Here is a 22,332-nt window from a genome sequence, read left to right as displayed (position 1 = left end):
CGCTAGTGTTTGATGATAATATTGCAGAGAATTGGTGACCATTTGAGCAAGAATATATTTTCATACAGGCTGCATTTTTCTGATAAAGATGTATGTACAACAGCATTTATACTTCTCAATTTAGCTGGCTCAGAAGCAATTGAGTGAGAACATTCATTTGTGTCTACACCTGCTGTGTATGCAGGGGAGGGGAAGAACCTCTATACTGTGATAAAGGCTAAAATGTGGGAATACCCTTAGTTCTTAAAACAAATTTAGAGAAACGTGTAACCCTTAAATGAATATTACAATAGAAAGCCAGAAATTTTACACAAGAAATCAAAATCCTGGTGAAATTATTGCAGCATATATTATTGACTTAAGAAATAAAGCAGAAATATGCAGATTTGGTGATCTACCAGATGAGTTGATAAAAGACCGTCATGTATGTGGTGTTAATAATGCTGCAGTGAGAATGACTTTGCTTCAAGATAGTGAACTGACTTTAAGCAAAGCTATAGAGATTACTAAAACATGATTAGCGAGTAACACGGTGAGCAAAGTCAACAAAGCAGGTGGATGAACCTTAAAACAAATCGTTTTAATAAGCGCTTTCGGTAGAATCTGTGTCCTACCTTCATCAGACAAACTACAAACCAATTAACAAGGTATTTATACAAAAATAAAACATCTCAATTAATCAATTACTAAATTAAGAAGGTGCCTACTTGTCCTTAAAGGGCTACAGACTTCATGTTAGTCTTATAATATACAGATTGAAAACACAGCACATACAGGCAATAAATGCCGAGTACTTCATTATTGAAAACCTATTATAAAAATAATTCCTAAAATATATTATTCATAAGTGCTAAGAAAATTATCTTAGTCAATAAAAAATATATTTATATTTAAATATATAAAAAAGCTATAAAAACAAATATATATATATATATATATATATATATATATATATATATATATATATATATATATACATACTTAAAAAATTAATGCCATGTGCAGCATCAAAAACTGAATCAGTTCAAGCATATAATCTAAGTAGAACAATATAAACATGAATAAAGCAAAAGATCTAAATAACAACAGGAGCAATACAACTATATACTGTAATGTATTATTCAATCTAATTGTTAAAAAAACAGAACAAGTAAACCTATATGGGAGTATAAAAATAGGAAAGAAACTGTCAGACCGTTAGTCCCCAGAATTCCTAACCCTCTATTCAGAGCTAAAAGTTTTAAAATACATTTTATGGACACGTAGAATGGAAGTCCATTTATACCCTGGTTTAAATGAATATGTGTCCATAAAACGTATTTTAAAACTTTTAGCTCTGAATATATTAAAAGAGAGTATCCAAAGAAGCAAGTAGATCAGATAGGGACTGTAGCAAACTCTGAGAGCTGTGAGCAAAATTTCTGTGTTGATGGCGTCTCTGTGACTGACAAAACAGTTACTATAGTAGACTATCATCTGTCAGCAAAGAGCAAAATATTTTGTACTGTACAAATTAATGGGAAATCTTTAGAGCTTAAAGTAGACACTGAGCGTAAATGCAATGTTATATCAGCACAAATGTTTGCTAAAGTAAAAGCTGGTGAGAAACTTGATTCAGCAAAGTGTGCAAAACTAGTAGCTTATGCTGGTGAAGACAATCAAACTGATGGCAGAGCAGTTCTTTCATGGTATTCTGCTGGAAACAGCTATGACTTACATACTCAAAAGACACATACAGTCACTGTTAGGCCTCAAAGATAGTCTGAAAATGGGAATAACTTCAAAGACACATACAGTCACTGTTAGGCTTCAAAGATAATCTGAAAATGGGAATAACTTCATTTAATAAAGAGGTTCACCATATAAGTATGAGCAACAATGATAGTTTTACACAGAGTATTTTTAGTGAATATGCTGTTATTTTCAAAGACAAGCTTGGCAAACTTCCAGTCACATATTCCATGAAGTTAAACCATGAAGCAAGTCCAGTTCTCTGATCAGCACAGAAAATTCCAGTACAGATGCAGAGTAATGTAAAAGCAGAAGTACACAAAATGGTGAATTTAAGTGTCCTTACTTCAGTAGCAGTACTGATTGAATGGGTATCCTCAATGGTCGTAGCTCATAAGAAAGTTCAGATGATATTTGAATATGTATTGATCCAAGAGATATAAACAAAGCACTTCTGAATCCTCATCATCTGATACATACAGTAGAAGGGGTAGCAGCTCTCATGCAAAATGCCACTGTTTTTTCTGTCTTAGATGCAAAATGTTGCTTTTGACAAATTTCTCTGGGTCACAAATCTTCATTGTTAATTACATTCAGCGCAAGATTTGGAGGGAACAGATTTTTGATAATGTCATTTGGAATCAATTCTGCCAGTGGAGTATTTCAACATGCCATGGAACAAATTATTTCTGGTTATCCATGTGCTATTATAGTAGACAACATTCTTATTGTCAGCAATGGAGAAGACAAATATGATAGAAATTTCAGGAAAGTTCTAGACCAACCATGTATACTAAATCTTAAAATGAATCCTCAGAAATGTAAATTCAAACTGAAAGAATTACTTATGTGGAACATTTGTTTCACAGTTCTGGCTTACAACCAGATCTGTCTAAGCAAACATCAATTCTTGAAATACCAGTTCCAGAGAATGTCACATATTTACAAACTTTTCTAAGTATGGTCAAGTATTTAGGAAACTTCATACCAGACTTGAGTGAGCTTTCAGCACCACTACGTGAGTTGACATTCAAAAATGTAAACTGGTCCTGGTAGGAACAAAACCAATGTGCTTTTGATACTCTGAAGAAGAAAATTGGCAGTCTACCCACGCTGGGATATTATGATGTTCACAAACATGTGACTCTTTCTTGTGGTGCTTCAAAGTATGGTCTTGGTGCAGCATGTCTTCAGGAAGACATAACAGTAGCCTATGCATCAAGAAATTTAGCTCAATCAGAGATGCATTATGCACAAACAGAAAAAGAAATGTTGGTAGTAGAGTTCACATGTTCAAATTTCAATGATTATATTTATGGCAGACCTATCACCAACCAATAGTGACAATTTAGAAAAAGCCAATGCATGCCGCCCGGGCATGATTGCAGCACATGATGTTAAAAGTGCAAAAGTACAATTTCAATATTGTTTACAAAATGGGCAAATACTTGTACATTGCTGATGTTTTGTCATGTGCACCCAAACAAATGACAGAGCAACTTGAAGATGAAACAGGAAATTTTTAAGTCATGGAAGTCAGAAATTTCTTGTCATTACGCCTTTATGAACTAAGAAATCACACAGATTCAGGCCCACTTCTCCAGAAGTTAAAAAAATGTATCAATCAAAAATGGCCAACACAACAAACCAGTTTACCACTTGACATTCAGCAGTATTTTCCTTACCAAGAAGAACTCATGATGGAGGGTGGAATCATCATGAAAGGTCCAAAAGTGGTAAAGTCCTAAGGCATTACAAAAGGAATATATCAAGATTTTGCATTGTGGTCACCTACGTACTGATTCAACCAACAGAAGAGCAAGAGCCATTGTATTTTGGCTTTCTATGTCTAAAGATATAGAGAAGGAAGCAGTAACATGTTGAATTTGCAACAGCACCAATCTGCATCTACCAAAAGAACGACTTCAGCTACACAAAATTCTTGAATTACCATGGTTGACGGTTGCCACAGATATCTTCTAATGGAATGGTCAACATTACTTAGTGTTAGTAGACTCTTACTCAGTTTTTAGCACAACACCACCACCATACTCCGACAGATGAACAACTAGAATCCAAATGAAGCACAGACCTTTCAGTAAAAAACTGTTTTAATTCTAGTGCCTCAGTGAAGACACCTTCTTGGAATACAAATCACATCAAACATCATACTTATATACACACTATAAATCAATTAAACAATTAATTCATTAAACTATTTATTCCTTAAAGCAAACTTTTCCAGATCAATTCCACATTATGTCCCATAGGAACCAATGTATTAAACTTCAAAATATAAATACTGTCTTTGTACAAAAGTTTCTCCTTTAAAACATTTTCATCCGGACAAAAACAATTAATCTGTTCCAGAATACTTCCTTTTTGCAATGAATAATCATTAGTATGCATTTTCATAAAGTAAGCAGCAATTGTTTTTTCTTGTTTACAATTTTTAATGTCCCTATTATGTTCCATAAATCTTACCCAGAACTCAAGTTGGTTTGACATTAACCTACTTTCTAACTTGATGTCCAGTACTGTTATTACAAAACTGAAGAGACAGTTTTCTGTCCATGGTAGTCTGCACAAAGTCATATCTGAAAATGGTGCACAGTTTATAAGTCGATAGTTTAAGAAATTTGATGAGTCTTGGGACTTCGTTCATATTACCAGTAGTCCTGAATATCCACAATCCAATGGGTTAGCTGAATGTGAAGTTCAGAGTACAAAACATTTGTTGGAGAAATCTAAGAGAGATGATACAGATGTTTTCCTTAACTTAATCTCAAAAACATTCCTCAGACAACTTGCTTGGTTCACCTGCTCAGAGATTAATGTCCAGATATACTACAACAATCAGTAAACAATTGTTAGTACCAAATGCAAGGAACAACAGAGTCGCCAAGGCTCAACTTTTGAGAAAACGTCAGTCACAAAAGTTGTATTACAATAAGACCAGAAAATTCCCTAGACCATTACTACAAGGTGACATTGTGGGAATGCAAACAACCAATGGGGTATGATTGTGTTGGTTTTGCAAAAAGCATCTGTAATGAACCAAGGTCTTATGTCATCTAAGCTGAAAGAATCGACTATAGGAGGAATCACAGGCATGTACTTACAGTTCCTGAACCAAAACCATTTCAGGATACGCATGCCATTGACTCTAGTACTTTGACTGTATCTGCACCTGTGCCAGTTCCAATCTCAGATGACAGCATACCTTGTGTGTCTTCTACTCCTACAAATAGTTCAAAGGTGTCATCCAAATTTCTTGAATCTCACAGTTCCCTAAGGAAAGTTTATCTTATGAAATGTCAACAGAATTTGCATGTGTTCAGAGCAGGGAGAGTTTGTAAGCTGAATCCAAAATACTTCAAGGCTTGGACTTAAAATCAAAGTGTTGTTGAAATGTCATTGATGTACAGATCTTGGGGAAATGTTTATTTTCATTAAGAGGGAGGATGTATATCAGTGTGCATGGTGTACCTTATCAGCCACTGTAGCAGGTAGCACATGTATAAAAGTTATTGAGCACATGCTGACCTTCGATTTATGCATGATGGTTGGATGGAAAGAGGTTGCATGTGTATGCAGCTAGTGAAGTAAAGTTTAAGTTAGATGCACAAACTAGTGCTTACTAAGTGTGAATATAATAAACATCCTGAACTCAATACCCAGCTTCAGTTTCTCATTTGAATAAGCAAGACATGTGACATATACATTTAAGACCATTCACTTTCCAAGATAATATGGAAAGTGTTGACATTATAATAAAAATGTATTGTTCCCACTTGTCATGTATAACAGCTTTTTCAATTTCTGTTACATGTATGCCTTAATGTTTGGCAGGTTGTTCTTTCATACATTTTGTCATGTTCATTTGAACCTATGTCACATCTTACTACCTTGTGTTAAGGAAAACCCTTAAACACAGCCACACACACATACACACACACACACACACACACACACACACACACACACGCAGAATACCTCTATAACGTATTTACTTAATTCAAGCATGCAAATCTATGTACATATTGAAATAATGAAGTTTAAACCTCCTAATAGGAACAATTATCCCAGATTTACAGCTATTCCGCACAGTCATAATTGACCTATAATTAATGTTATGCATGCTAGGATACATAGCATAGCCTGTCAATCTACTTACATTAAGTGTCATCTGTTTTTGTCTTATCTTTATTTGTATCCCAGATGTAAAAAAACAAATTGAATGCTTTCAGAAAACATTAGCTTTTAGCCTTAAAAAATGTATTGCCCTCTTATCAGCCTCTCTCCTTAAAAACTTAAGAACAGATGCATAGTTGTCTTCAGCTATAAGCTTCTTGTGTTACACTGTGAGCATTTATTTGCTAAAGAAAAACTTTTCATTCCATTCATGCTTCTCTTATGTACTTGTGTCCACTTAAAGCCAAGGGTCTTAATCTAGTCATCCCCTATGCAGAATTAAGAAAAAGTATATCAACTCTGCTTATATCATTATTTGTATACTTTTATACTCAATCCCTCACCTCAACAACCCAAGATTACAACCTATTATTTTAAACATGCTTTTGTTTCTTCTCTTTTTACATTACAGTGCCTGCATTTCTTTAAACTAAAAAAGAAGAAAAAAAGAGTGTGCCTGTTTACATTAGTAAAACATAAAAGTAACTGAAAATCATTTACAATGTAACAAGCAGGTTATGCCATTAAATGTTTAATAAAAATATTGTTATGAACAAAGCCTATTTTACTTACCACTATCTCTTTCCCTCATCTTCCCTTGCCTTTAATGTTCTTTTAAACATTAATGACATAAGTAGGACAATGCTTTGGAGTTTCCTACAAGTTTAACAATGTCAAAAAAGTCCAATATTTCCAGTTTTTCTTGTCCAGCCATATTTCACAAATGTGATTGATGCTTTGCAATCCCACATTTACTCACTTTTCAAGTAGCTGGTATTCTACCCATTTATCTGCATCTCATAACTCCTGTCTCTGGTTCATTTTCAACATACTCCCTGCCCTTCTAATCAACTCTTGTGCTATTTTGTCTTTCAAGCATTTTCCTTTCAATCATTGGAAAAGGTTTCACTGGCAAAGTATTTCTATGAGTTTTATTATCTGAAGAATAAGAAGGAGAGCTCCCTTCTGTTTGGTAGCTTATTTTTTTTGTTAGACAGACTTTTGAATTTCTTCCTTAACCTCTTTTACATCAAAAATTACTTTGATCCTCCAGGAAAAAAAAAAATTCTGAAGATTCTGGATAAAGCAGCTTGAATGTCACACCTGCCTGCCGGCATTCCCTGATTGCTCGAATAATTATTTTACTCTTCTACTTGGTGTACAGTGAATAATCATTTTCCAACTTTTAGTACTTTGCCCTTCTGCAACAGGCTTGTCAGAATCAACTCTGCTGGTAGGATTGCTTCTTTACTTATTCACAGGTTAGTACTAGGCTAGTTGCTCTTGTGAGCCATTGTAAGCATAGCCAATTATCCCTTGTGAGACTCAAACCCTGCACCTTGTGTTTGTAAGGCAAACACCTTAACCAATAGGCCACCCTCCCAACCCAGGTTTGGCTGCTTTTCCATGGCCAGATTTGGAGTATACACAAGATTTGCCCTTTCAATTAATAACACCTGCTGGGAATACCAGTCTAGTTGCTTTTTTTTTTTTTTTTTCTTCATTTATAAAGATAACACGGTCTACTCCTGCCTGTTTCTTAGCTACAGCAGAAAATCTCAGTTTTTCCCAGTGTGCTCTGTCTCCTAATTTTACATGTTTTTGAAACATCTCTTCTTTAGCAGTATCAGATTAAGCCATACTTTTCTTCATTTTGACCTCTGATTGCTGCAATTTCATTAACACATCCTAATATCTGTTTAAAACTTTCTGCTTTTTTTCCAGCAATTTTTTTATTTGAGTTGATGTACACTTTCTATATTTCATTTATTTTAATCAGCTCTGAAGACATTTTACTTTCCTTTAGATTACTGGAAACCACACCTGACACCAAAGCTGAAGTCTGAGCTGCTTGTTTGCTAATTAGCTGCAGGATTCTTCCCAGCCAGTGTCTTTTCCTCACCTGTTGTCTTTGATTTTCATTCAGGTTCTCTAAATTTCTTCTTCTTCTTTTCCTGGCATCCAGCCAATGAGCTAACTAGCCAGTAACTGAAATTTCCCCAAAAGACAAATTCACCTGCTCTCTTTTTTGAGTTTCTGTTTTCACACTGGGAGAAGGGAAATTAAACAGTTACTCACTATGCAGCCATCTAGAAAGTCGACATGCAGAATACTGAACAAAAAGGAAAAAAAAAAGAACAACAAAAAAAGCATGTTTTATGCAGAGAGCCAGGCTCTCTTGAACCCCCTCACTGCCTGCTAATTATATACAGAAACACTGAAACTCAACTACAGCTGGGAAAGGGAAAATTTCCAGTCCCCTCTCTTGTGTGTTCTTCGACAACCAATTACTGCCATTTTTTTTCAGATGCAGACATTTCGATAAAATGCTGGCAGCAAATGGGTTTGATACTCTAACCCTCAGAGGAAATGAAAAAAAAAAAAATATATATATATATATATATATATATATATATATATATATATATATTTTTTTTTCTACATGAGATATATAGAAGATATATATATATATAATAAAATATATATGTATATATTTGTGTGTGTGTGTGTGTGTGTGGGCATGCATATGTATGTGTGTGTTTGTGTGTATGTATGTATGTTGACAGAAAAAGGTAGATGGGAGAGGTGAAAGGAATGACCAGAGAGGAACAGACTGCAAGAACAGGCAGCAGGATCACAAAGACACACATGAAAATCCAGAGACAAACATGGGAGGATATGGAAACAAAGGCAAAATATGGGAGACATATGCACAGAAAAATAAATAGTAGACAAAAGATTTTGGATAGGATGGGTACACAAAGCCTTCCAATCACACACCAGTTTTAGAAACATTACTGGACCCAGTAGGTAGACAGACTATGGGTATGAGCAGTCAGTGGCAACCTTGGTGGTGAGTTCAGGGAGTCTGCTTATCTTAGCAGTAGGGCTAGCTAAATGGTGAAGCAATGGGCACTCCCTAGCCTATACTACATGCTTCAGCTCTGGTGTAGCCAGGCCTAGTAACTGTCGTTATTTAGCAGCCTGAATTGGGCCAGAATCCACCCCTGACAAGACACTCACATCCCTTAGCCACAGCTTCAACTGAGATAGCAGTGGGCCATGACTGACATACCTATGTCTCAGGTGGACTATGGAGAACTGCAAAGTAGGGAAACCTTACATTTTTAAAGATGAATCATATATTATATGGCAGATATAACTAGGAAGGAACATAGATACCACTACTACTCTGCCTGATGTCTCTGCTACTTCCTATGATAGCTGCAACCATTCTTTGCACACTCTGCCTGTGCTGGACTACAAAGGATACAAACAAACAAGCACAACATATATGGACATGATATACAGAAAGAATAGTATAAAAATGCAATCAAGCCGAAGCCTGCAATGATTCTTGCAGCCCACCACAAAACTATAGTATGATGTGCAGATGCAAAAGATTCAACAAGCAGTCAGCTTCACACTTTACAGAACAGAACCATATAGTATTACAGGTCTCAACAAATGAACAAAGGCAGCTACACCAATGGAGTGAGTTACACAGAAGCAGATATAACTACACTAAGAATGAGGTGGTGTTTATTATGTTCCATGGTCACAGTCATATGTCCACTCTGCTAAACATCACAGAGCAAACACACAACAGCTGCTACCAACAGCAGACAAAGCAAACAGACAATCACCCACTGCAGCCATTTTCAGAATGTCCTGTCAATAAAATACAAAAAGACAATCAGGAATATACCTGTTAAAAACAGAAAAAAATCAGTATTTATTAAATGCAGTTACTATACCATTACAGACATCTTTGTCTAACCTGTGGTTCCCGCAAATGGAGATCTCACAGCCTATATCAGTGCAGATCATTGTAACAACGTCTGCACCTTATCTGTGGTATGGGAGAAGCCACTCAACCTGCACAGGAGAGTTTGTAGATGGTATCATAATTCTGCCTTCTTAAACAGACCCTCACAGCACTTCTATAGCTATTTGTGCATTAGATAAAGCATTATCTCGGTCTACTTTACACACTTGGCAGGCACTGTCCTTGAAGATCTACCATTAGAAGCCTTCTTCATGAATGCATAGTAAGCTAATACAATGTTATGCAACATAGTTTGTAAACAGAAATCTCAGTTATGGGTATCACAGCATAGCTCCTCATAAATGCCCAGTGCATATACACAGCTTGCATAAATGAATGGATATGTACAGTATGCTGGTGATGTGCAGCCACATAGCATTGGTTCACTCCTGCAAACAAAGTGATTCATAGGCAAAGACAAAATCTAGTCTCAATAGCATAAAAACTAATAGTTTTTTGCTGATACTTATGGGCAGTCCAACAGTTTGAATGCCAAAATCTGCATTAAGAAAAAAGAAGCAACATACTTATTTCAGCAATTGAAATCACAGTCTGGAATCACAGAAACAATTTGTATTAGTGTGATTATATATATATATATATATATATATATATATATATATATATATATATATATCTATATATATATATATATATATATATATATATATATATATATATATATATATATATATATATTATATATATAGTATCAAACACGGGTGAATATTTCCCTTTTCAATGGTCCTTGTAACTGAATATTCTTCAGGATATTCAGGACAGGACATCATTAAAAGGCAGGAACACTTATGTTACAATTGGCATGTATATCTGTACACTACTGAACTCTTGCACCTGTTCACATACACACCTACCATTGGATGACAGCCTACTGACATCAACAACTACCCATCTCCCATTCAGAAAATATTATCCTTTGTAATACTAGCATTTATATCCCATAGCTACTCATGTACCTGTTTGAATACACAAAATGCAAATGGATGGCATATCACTAACATAATACCTTCACCAACTCACCCATCCATAGACACTAGCCTTTTGTATTACTGGCATTTGTAATCTCAATGCCCAGTTCATACAGATACCTAGCAATTGATTTAAGCCTACTTGCAAAGGCAGCTGCCCCCTCCTCCACTCAAACTTAGCCACTGGAACATCATTATTTGTAACTCAAAATGCTAAAGGACCTGTCCACATACACACACATCAGGAGATAGCAGCCTACTGACTCAAGACAGCTAAAGTCATCTTCATTAATCAAAATTACTTTAAGTGAAAGTAAATTTGCCAAAAAAATTGAGACAAAACAACTTTCAGTGAACTTCTGAGATAATTATTTTTGCAGGGGCCAAGCCACCATAGCTCCCAAACTTATATATACCCACTAAATTAAAGCCTTTTTACAAATTATATACACATATTTTAATTGATTCTTGGGATTTATTAAGCAAAATTGATCAATTGCCATATCAATCTCACTATTCATTTTTAACTATAGACGTTAAAGATTTATTCTCTGTGATTCCGCACAACACAGGACTTGAATGGTTTGAATACATGTTAACTGAATTCAAATTTTTGAATGATAATGAATTTAGATTAATTCTGGAAAATATAGAATTAGTTTTAAAGAATAATTTCATTTACTTTCAAGATGAAATTTATCAACAACTTGACGGTGTGGCAATGGGGGCAGCTTGTGCCCCCATTTTTGCCAATATAGTTATGTTATTTTGGGAAATACATTTTATCTTTAACTCCTCATTCATGGTTAACATAGTTAAATATTTTCGTTTTCTTGATGACATACTGATAGTGTGGAAGGGTACACAAGATGAGGCATTAAAGGCCTTGGATTATTTTAATGACTCCACCACATTTCTTCAATTTACACATGAATTTAACATGGAAGAAATACATTTTTTAGATATAATTATTAAAAAAGACCATATAAATAGAACATACACATCCAGAATATTCAGAAAGGCATGTTTTTCTAACTCCTACCTCCATTATTGTAGTAATCACCCCCCACTACAGAAGAGGAACATTATTAAGGGACAAATGGTCAGGGTGGCCCGAATGACATCAAAGTATACTGACTTTATTGATGAGCTAGATTATGTACACAAATTATTTTTGGAGAGGGGCTACCCAGATTCTATTATTATTCCCTTAAAGGAACAGGTAAGCAAGGGGTGGGGGAGTAGATATATACCTTTACTCAACACGGAAGTTAAGACAGATAACATTGTGCCAGATTGTAATCCAAATACTACCAATCACGAAGTCTGCAACAAGTCCAACAATACCCCTTTTTGTATCATGCCATATAATGCCAACACACATTTAATAAGAAAAGTTATCAATAAGACTTGAGATATTTTTAAGACTATGCCCAATAGGTTAGGAATATTTGATAGGCATTTATGTTATAGTTTCAGAACGGGGCCTAATCTCAAAACTGTTTTTGAGAGGAATAGGCAAGAGAAAGACAAAAGGAAAAAAGGTACCTTCTGATGTGGAAGATGTCCTCAATGCACATTTATAGCTAACATAGAGGAACTACAACTACCCACTATCCCAATTACATTCAAAGGGAAACAATATTGCACGTGTTACACCAGTGGAGTAGTATATCTGGCCTATTGTACTTCATGTTGGGGATATTACGTTGGTAAGACAGAAAGACATCTACGACAGAGAATTTATGAACATATGTATGACGTCAATAGGAAGAAGGAAACTAATGCCCTTTATCGGCATACACTACTTTGTAAGGAAGCCAATTTTAAGTTCTGGATTTTGGAAACAGTACTTAGGGACAATAAAGAACTTATTTGGCAATTATGACTGGATTCCAACACACCCCCAGGAATGAATGACCATGTGTCACTTTTACCCACCCTAAAATTAAGGGCAAATAAAATAAAAACAAAAACAAAAATTAAAAAACAAAGATCAAAACCATAATAAAATTAAAGAAAATTTACGAAACAAAATCAGTGAAGAAAACAACATTGAACTTCATCCAATACTCCACTATTAATTACTATAATTATTCTTTACCCATCTAACTTGATCATTTATACAATACCATACACACTTCTAGATTTAGTTACTTTCATACTGTATATTTTACATTTTATATTGTACACATATTGTCCTATTAAAACAGAGTTTTTTATACTTTATATTATATTGTATACATACTACCTTATTCAAATAAAGTTTACTATAAGGGTCCATACACTGGTGCTTAAATGTTTTTAAGTAACAACTCTATAACTTTATTGAGATTTTATTATATTTTTACATTTTCATACTACTACAATACTATTACAATACTATAATATATTTATTGCATGTATTTATTACAACTATTATAACTATTAAATGTTTTAATTATTTAACACATTTTTAACTATATTTATAAGTATTAACAATTTCTTCAGTACAAGTGTTAGATTACGTATATATACATATCTTTCACATTTTTTAATTATTGGTGTCATTTACAGTTGTTTCATATGCTTTTATGACATCTGTTTAACACTATGACATATACAAAATTATACTGGCTTGTTTCTTTAAAATACTGCTCTCTGATTAATGGGTTCAAATTGAATGTAATTAATACAATGGTATAAAATGTCCGACAGAACAATGGTAGTTATTCTGATGAAGTTTCCAGCATTGGAAATTAAAGCGCTTAATTTTTCATTTTATTTGTATTGTCAATAAATTATGTACATGTTTTGAACTACCTGGGGACTGCAGAGTCTTTTCAATACTACTATTTCAACTACAAAGTTTGTGGGACAGCCTTTATTGGTTCCTGTACAACTGGGGAATTCTTGAATTATATATACCCAATCCAAGGTCTCACAGCAATAGAGGAAAATGGAAAACTCCACTGCTGCTCAAAGTTTGCCATTTTTTTTAACTTTTCCTTTGGTCTATCAGCAATCTAAGAAACAGTTGTTGGTAGACTGACAAACTCCTCCTTTTTCCAGCCACTCAGCTCTAGGCAATGTGCAGTGCATCTATTATTTTATATTCAGCCATATGCTAATGCGCTAGACTATGTTCTGTGTGACATAGAATAATTGTGCACCCACACATGCCTTTTCAATTCATTTATTCTGCCCACCTAATTGCACACATGTTGTCCAAATGTGATGGATGGCAGAAGCTGAACAAGGTCAGGACTGCAAAGAATTATGTCTTGTTACAACCACTCAGGACACATGGATAGCAGCTGTTCAGCAGATGTGGTGTCCAGCCCTTTATGTGACTATGTGTGGAAAATCAATGGTGCGTGATGTCTGTGCAGTGGTTGGGATGAGGTACATCATGCATCAATGGAGGGTCTGTGTAAAATACCTGATGAGGCCTCAAAAACAAAACAAACAAACAAAAAACTCACAATATAGCAGCAGTGGACAGTAGCAAGGGGTTGTCATCTGTCAAGTTCCACACTCACTGAGGAAGAATAATTTTGGTATATCTGTATTGTGATGCTGGAGGAACATATATCATACCTGAAGGTATTGTCATGAGTTCTGCTGATGTATGATGTTGTGTATCTTTTATGGACTACAGCCAAGTTTGTTCACAGACTGCATAAGTCATACTGGCAAAGATGGTGTTTGAAGTAACCACAGTTTCTGTCCTTCATCAATACATCAGGCATACAGACACAGGGAACTGTTTTCACAGGTCGGTGATTTCTATTAGGCTGTGGACTGATGTTGTCAGTAGCTTGCACATAATGGAGCATAGAACATGGTGGTCAACCACTAATACACAATTTGTAAGGTATTTGCATCCATATGGCTTACCACTGAAAATATTGCATGTGTAGAGGATGGGCGAGAACAACAGGCTGACACCAGTGCCCTGCTAGGGTCTGAGGATGAGGCTAATATGCACATCGAGGCCCAGTCCCAGGATATAGTAACACTGTCTATCTCAATTCTTAGTGGGTATGCACTCTGTGGCTGGGATAAGACTGCAGCCCCCCCCCCCCCCCCACCAACACACACACAACATGCTACACAGTGTGGTATGTTGACTACTATCTCTTAGTGGCTTCAGCTTTTACAAATGTTATGGTAGCTGCTAGTGCTGGCCCAACAGTTACAGATGAATGCACTGCATCTTTTATACAGATACCCACTGTATAGTGGACTAGAGGTGCAATACAGCATTGTCCATTCGTACAGCTGGCCTCTGAAAAAGGTACAACTATCAGACTCAATCAGTAGATGTACAGGCCTCTAATCTTTACACAACCCAGAGTTACACTTGCAGATATGGCAATGGTAGGTGTAGTTTGTTGCCTTCAGAGGTCAGTGGAGTCCAGGCATGATGCCATGACTGGCATTCTACACTCTAGAACTCATTGGTATAATCTCCACTTCTAGAAGATTGTTAACCAGTGCCAACACCTATGCCCTGCACCACAGTATTGTCTATATCAACAGGTGTGTGCATACCCATGCTGGGCACAAAAGAAGAACATCATAAGATAAACAGTCCACTATTGCCACATTTAAGGTACCAGCATCTACCAAAGCCAAATTTGAGGTAAGTTTGGCCTCCCAGTCCAAGGACAACCACAAAGCATTTTTTAGCTATGTCCGCAACCTCAAAGGCAATACATAATTGTGTGCAGAGCTCATTGTAAATGGAGCCACCTGTACTGAGCCAGAAGATATAGCAAACCTCCTGACTGATAAATTCAGCTCTGAGTTCACCCCTCTCTTCCCCTTAGCCTTCTCTCAGGAAATATCATCAAATATAACTCCTCCTACTATCACTAGGGAACAGGTCCTTAATGCTCTCTCAAAGACCAAGAACACTGCATCAATAGGCCTAGACAATATCCCAGGATGTCTTCTAAATAGCATGAAACATGACCTATCAGGGCCTCTGGAATTACTTTTTAACTGTAACCTCCAAACAGGCTTTGTGACTTATGAATGGAGAAAGGCAACAGTCATTTGTCTGCACAAAGGTGGGCCATCTACAGACCCTGGAAACTACAGACCCATAAGTATCACTAGTCTTATATGTAAAGCCATGGAAAGAATTTTCATGGAGATGATCAAGAGAGAGATATAGTAAATCTCCAGGCACTGGAACCAACCCAGTTTGTTTTCATCAATGGCAGATTATGCCTACTCAACCTGGTGGACTTCTTTGAGAAGGTCACCAAAGCAATGGATAAGGGCAAAATCATTCACACTGCCTACCCTGACCTGGCCAAGGCATTTGACACAATATCCCACTCAGGCATTGTTAACAGACTCAAGAGTTTAAGTGCAAACCTGTATGTCACCTGGTGGATAGCCAAATGGCTCACAGACAAGACCCAAGAAGTTAGAATTGGTGAGTTCACCTCTACAAAGAAGCCAGTCAGAAGTGGAGTCCATCAGGGATAAGTTCTTGCAACGCTTCTTTTTTGCATTTATTTTTCAGAAGTCAAGGCCAATGTCACTGGTCTCTGGCTGACTAAATTTGTAGATGATTGCAAATTAGGAAACGTCATTGAATCTCACATTGACAAAAATGTTCTCCAGGAGGGGCTGACACTGACAAACAACTGGTGTTGGAGCCATGAACTAAAACTAAATGCCAAGAAATGCGTAATAGTATCCTTTGGGACATCATCCATCCTTGGTAAATATCATATTGACAGCACACCCCTTAGAGTTGACTCATTAGTCAGGGAGTTAGGGACACACATAGATAGTAATCTAGGCTTTGACATTCATATGTCTACAGTGGTGAAGAAATCATTCTGGGTTGCACAACTTATAAACATAGGTGTGGCATCTAAGTCCAAGGAAGTCATTGTTTCACTGTATTTGTCATTCATCAGAACTATCATTGAGTACAATGCCCCTTTTGGTATGTACCTAACCAGGCATATTCAACAATTGGACCATCCGCAGAGGTTCCTCACTGAAAGAATACAGAGCGTAAGAAAAATGTCCTATCCAGACTACCTCAAGGCCCTATCCCTGTATTCTGTCTCCTACAGGCTTTTGACAGGAGATCTATGCCTGTTATACAGGGCATTGTCAGAACCCACTCTGATGGACCCTCTGCATATCCACAAAACAAACAGCACCAGAATTACACATTATAAAGACTTAAACCTTGCCTGTGATATAAATAGGACCTGCTGGAGACAAAGGTATGTATCCCTGAGACTACCCTGTCTATGGAACAGGCTCCCCATCCACATGAAGTAGAGTTCCTCCCTAACCCAATTCAAGTGCAACTTGGACAATTAGATAGGAAACCAGAAATTCATCCCTGGTTTGGCACCTATGTCTCTAATGCAAACAAGTAACCTATAAATGGTTCATCTCCAAGACCGATGATTATACTTCAAGGGTATCAGAATTTGTCAGAGATTTGGGATGCATGGCTAGGATTAAAAAGGCCCTTGTGGTTGTTAGCTTAGTAAACACCTATGAACCTATGATCCTATGAACCTATGAGCATGTGCACAATAGAAGTGAAGTCATTCACATCACAGGATCACTCAGCAAAGGCTACTTCTTGTACATGTACAATACAGGTATTGTACTACTAGTTCCATCACGTTTGTGTCCAGGTTGGCATCTGGGCCTTCCCAAACTTCATGACACTGTGTCCATGCTGTTGGTCCTATAGTACTTTTCTCCGAACTCCCTATTGTGGTTACTCCTCCGATGGAGCCCATTGTGGCATCCCCATCCAAACCAATGAAGAGATCATATCTAACATGGATAATTTTATTTATTTGTTTATTGATTTCGTTTGTTAAGCTGGTAGTGTCCAGCTGGGCATGAAGCCCATTTTCAGCTAAGACCCAGGGAGAAAAGCTCCAAGGAAGATTACAATAGTATTTACAAATTGTCACATGCCAGTTACAGTAATTGTGAATACATAGTAATACAATTGCAGGGTTTATACAATACTGCAAAACAGAAATAACACAATTAAGCAAGTTAAGCAAATCTTAAGAATAGTGTGTATTTGTCAGGCATTTCAAAACATTTTCTATTTCTCACACATATTAAAGAATTTTTTTTTTTTGAGGACATATAATGATTAGTGTAAGAGGGATTCAACAGCCAAGAGAAAGTGAGAAAGGTAGTGTAAAATGAATTCAACAGCTAGGAGATATTGAGAAAGATAAAGCAGAGGAGGGATTAGTTGATTATGGATAGATGATAATGCCACATTCCAGGAACTCCTTCCACAATTGCAGTGACTTATGGTCCCCCACCACCTGGCAGGATAAACTACCATGTGCACATATTTCTCTAAGCAGCGGTACAAATGAGGATGGCTGTGACCATCTTTAACTCCACTTTTTGTGTGTTAGATGTAGGGACTGCTGATGCATGCAAAGTGTGACTTGAACATGCCCTGGTCAGCATAGCAATTAAATAATACTGCATACATCATTTTGCTATGTGTGACACCATGCTGCCACTGTATATGTGTCATATCCAATAGAAGTGGAATAGATATTGCTGTTTTTCCTATGCATCTGTATATATTACATGATGCAATCTGATGAGGTGTGGTATTGTTTCTGCTGGGGGTTCACTACCATCTGTGTCACTATTGATGGATACTGATATGTTCACAGAAGGTTCTTCTGCTGCTACACTGCTGGAGAGTTCTAGGGATACTAACAGGAATTCCTTCCAGTGCTGATTCATATTGCTAGTCATGTGGAATGCCATGAATATCTGGTAGACTGTAAGAAATGTATAATTCAGAACCCCCAAGATGTGCCCATCCAGAAGAACTGTAATTTACACAGGCTGATCACACACATATTAGGGAAAAGAGGAAAGATTCTGAAGGTTAGTGTTGTGTATTTGTTATGTATGGGGCTGTGAATATGTAGGTATACAACCTTGTCAGAGCCAACCTATTAAGTGATCCTGGGGGATATCTCCATACAGAAAGCAAAGATACAAATGACTGGTATGCCATGTTCAGGAATCATGAGAATTACAAAGATGTTGTTTGGATACATGGGTTAGTAGCCCCTGTGTGTCACACACTATCCAGCTGTTAATGGAATGATAGCACCTCTTATTGATGTAATTAATTCTGTTATGGACCCTGGCTGGTGACTTTATTGCAACATGAGTGCAGTATATAGCTCCCAACACTTTGGGATATGAGCAGTATCACAGAGGCCATGCTTGTTGATGTTTCTCTTATTTATGTCCTTGAAATGCAAGCATATAAACATTAGACTTAGAAACAGCTTGAATTTTGTACAGAATGACACCTGTGAAATACCCTAGACATCCCAATTTTGTCTCAGAAAGGTTCATGTAGCTAATATGGTAAGTGCAGGTATCAACAGATATACAAAGACCAAGCAATCCTCTGGTCAGTCATTGCCTGTATAATGTCTCCAGTGCAGTTTTTTATACACCTGTAAGTCTGTCATTTGGTGTAATCCTCTTATGCATGAGTTACCACTACTTGAGCTAAGCAAATGCTGCATTATATATCTAGCTGCAGCTGAAAACATTTGTTTTTCAGGATGCCTAAATATGTTGTTGTGCTCTTTGCCTTTATGCTCAAGATGTAAACGTGTGCAGTTTTGTGCCTTACAACTATCACTTGAGATGTGCTTCCCCCTCTCTCCACTTGCATGTTTTTTTATGCATTTATTAGATTGTGCTCCTTTATTTGCATGTCATTGTACCTTAACACACACACCACCACTTTTCTGCACCTTTTGGTCCATTGCCTTATAGAGACACATAGTTCTGTCAATCACTGCCTACATTTGCATCTCATTTTTGGCACAGGAGTGAGCTGCAGACTTCTGTAAATGTCCACAAATACTGCCAATAACGTTTATTCAGAATATTGTTCTGAAACAGAAAATCTCTTACAACCTGCAGACATAATACATACACACATGTATTTATGCATTTAACTAGAGAGCAACCAGATTGATTTAAATGTTTAAAACTTCTTCAGCAACTTTTTCTATACTTACAGCATAGTGTATTATTTATTTGTAGTCATAGTTTCCCTATTTTGAATTTTATATTGTATAATAAAATTCCAAACCACTGCACAGACTGTTATTGCATATACTCAAGACATCTCTCTTCATCAGCTAGTGAAGGACAAAGATGTTAATTATATTTCTTATGTCTCTAAGCATAGTATAAGTAAATTAAGAACATAAGGTAAGGAATACCTGTCCTTTCTGCATAAATTAATACGAAAACATTAAAATGTATACATGCCAGTAAGTGCAAAGGCTCCTTAGTAGAGACATGTTTACGGTTCTACTGCAAACGACAAGAATAAGTACTGCTTAAGGGAAAACTGCAACTACTCTTGTATTAAAAAGATGATGTGAGACCTACGCTGCCTGCCCAACAACAGTACTATTTAATGACTTAAAATGCATCATCTGGAGTACAGACTTTGCTGCATCTTAGCTTCTTCTTTATTACAAAAGATAATGCCAAGCTGTGATATTCCATGCACAGAAATCTTTCTCTGATGTATGCAATTTATAGGGACATTTTTACACAAAGAATGTGTTTTCACAGATCAGGTTGACACCCAGTACTTTCTCAGTGCAGTCACAAGGATAATTCGCATGACAGCAGACACAATTGCCTTCAGTAACTGAGACAACACTTAAAAGAGGTTCCAAAAATGAATGGGAGGTTTAAGACAAAATAAATAAAACTGTGAAAGGAGATTTAGAATTTGCAAAGTAGATTTTAGCAGCAGGGAAGCTGCTCTGGTGAGGCTCTATTATTTTTTAGCTCTGTTCAATCATTGCTGTTGCCCCTTTAGTATCTATCTTTCTTATAAATAATGCACTCCTAAGGTAATCGCCAACCCTGTATCACCAACCTGCTGGCTGTACATTGGATATTTCCTGGTAAAATTCATAGACATGGCATGTACTGCTATATTTTGTACTGATAAGCCAATGCAGATAGACACAGTCCACTAAAAGAAATTCTTGATGATGTTCCATCAAAGCGTCACTTTATAGTAATTCACTCCTTATAATGCCCTAGGGAATGAGCTAGCAATGGAGATTTAGTGTAATGACAAACATACTATTTTAGTGGAACACAGTGTGAAGCTCTGTGTCATCAAACCTCCCTTGTTTTGGTCTTTACTATAAATGGCAAGGTGATCTCACCTTGATACCTATCAGTTAATATCTGAATCAGTGTGTGTGGAGTTCATGTTGCTAACAAAATATAACAGATACTGCTCCCAACCACTGCAATGAAACTGCACACCAAATATGCACGCACAAACACACACACACACACACACACACACACGCACACACACATGCACACACACACACACACACACACACACACACACACACACACACACACACACACACACAGACACACACACACACACACACACACACACACACATTTCATGTTCCAAAAGAAACCATCACCTCTCAGCTAAACATCATATTTCATTCAACCATGGAAAGCACACTGTAAGCTATCTTACTCTATATTCAGCAGCAACCAGATGAAAGCACCTAGTCATTCCCCCTCATTAGATTGTCATTCAGTCTGTGTTAAACAAATTCAAACACTACTATCGAGTTAGCCAGAAGTGTTTCATTTTTTTAATAACAACTATTCAGCTCAAGAAAAATCCAGACCACAGCACAGAAACAATCTGTATTCTTTTATCTTTTTTTTCATTTTTAGAACCAATTTATGAGGACATTTTGCAGACTAAAAACACATTAAATATTTTAACTAGCTTATGATTGTAGAACACACTTAATATACACCCTTTGCCTCATAGTCATTAATGCATTTGTGTATTTTAACTTTTTATATTTAGTTCTGAGCCCAAAATATTTGAAGGCTGATGAACTTATTAATAGTTTCCCCCTCAACTCATATCTCAAGGAAAAGATAATACTTTGTAAGACTGAAAAGAAGTAGCACAGCAGTGCCACCTGTCTTTGTGTGAAAAGTAATTCTAAATTATTCTTAAATATCCAAACAACAAAGGGTTTTAAATGGCAAATCTACACCAAACTTCTCTGGAAGGTGATATTTTTCTGAAACATCCATAAGTTTTAGGAGCTGGCCTGTCCTTTGCACAGCTTTATAATGCACTGAAAAGCTTGAAATAACATAGCACAAATGATGAAAACATGTACAGAATGCTTTTACCTGAGAACAGATTATAGCATATCTAGCAATGGCCCTTTATTTCCTACATGAAAAATATCCTTTACATCTTACATCATTATCTGTAATAGCTCCAGTGGAATATATTTGTATTTAAACCTTGTGGAAAGCACTGGAACATCAATACTTTGTCAATATGTAATTTGGGGGAACATGTAAGTTATATATAGAAAGCCAAATATCTTATTTAAATATACATTTTAATGGCATGACTAAAGTTCATCATAAAGCCACTAATTCAAATACCCTTGACAAAGATGCCTTAAACTCTGGATTAAATACTGTATAAAATAT

This window comes from Protopterus annectens, chromosome 17.part0 (genome assembly GCF_019279795.1).
Source record: "Protopterus annectens isolate FY-2018-M chromosome 17.part0, PAN1.0, whole genome shotgun sequence".
NCBI lineage: Eukaryota > Metazoa > Chordata > Ceratodontiformes > Protopteridae > Protopterus > Protopterus annectens.
Note: the sequence above shows the minus strand (reverse complement) of the source record.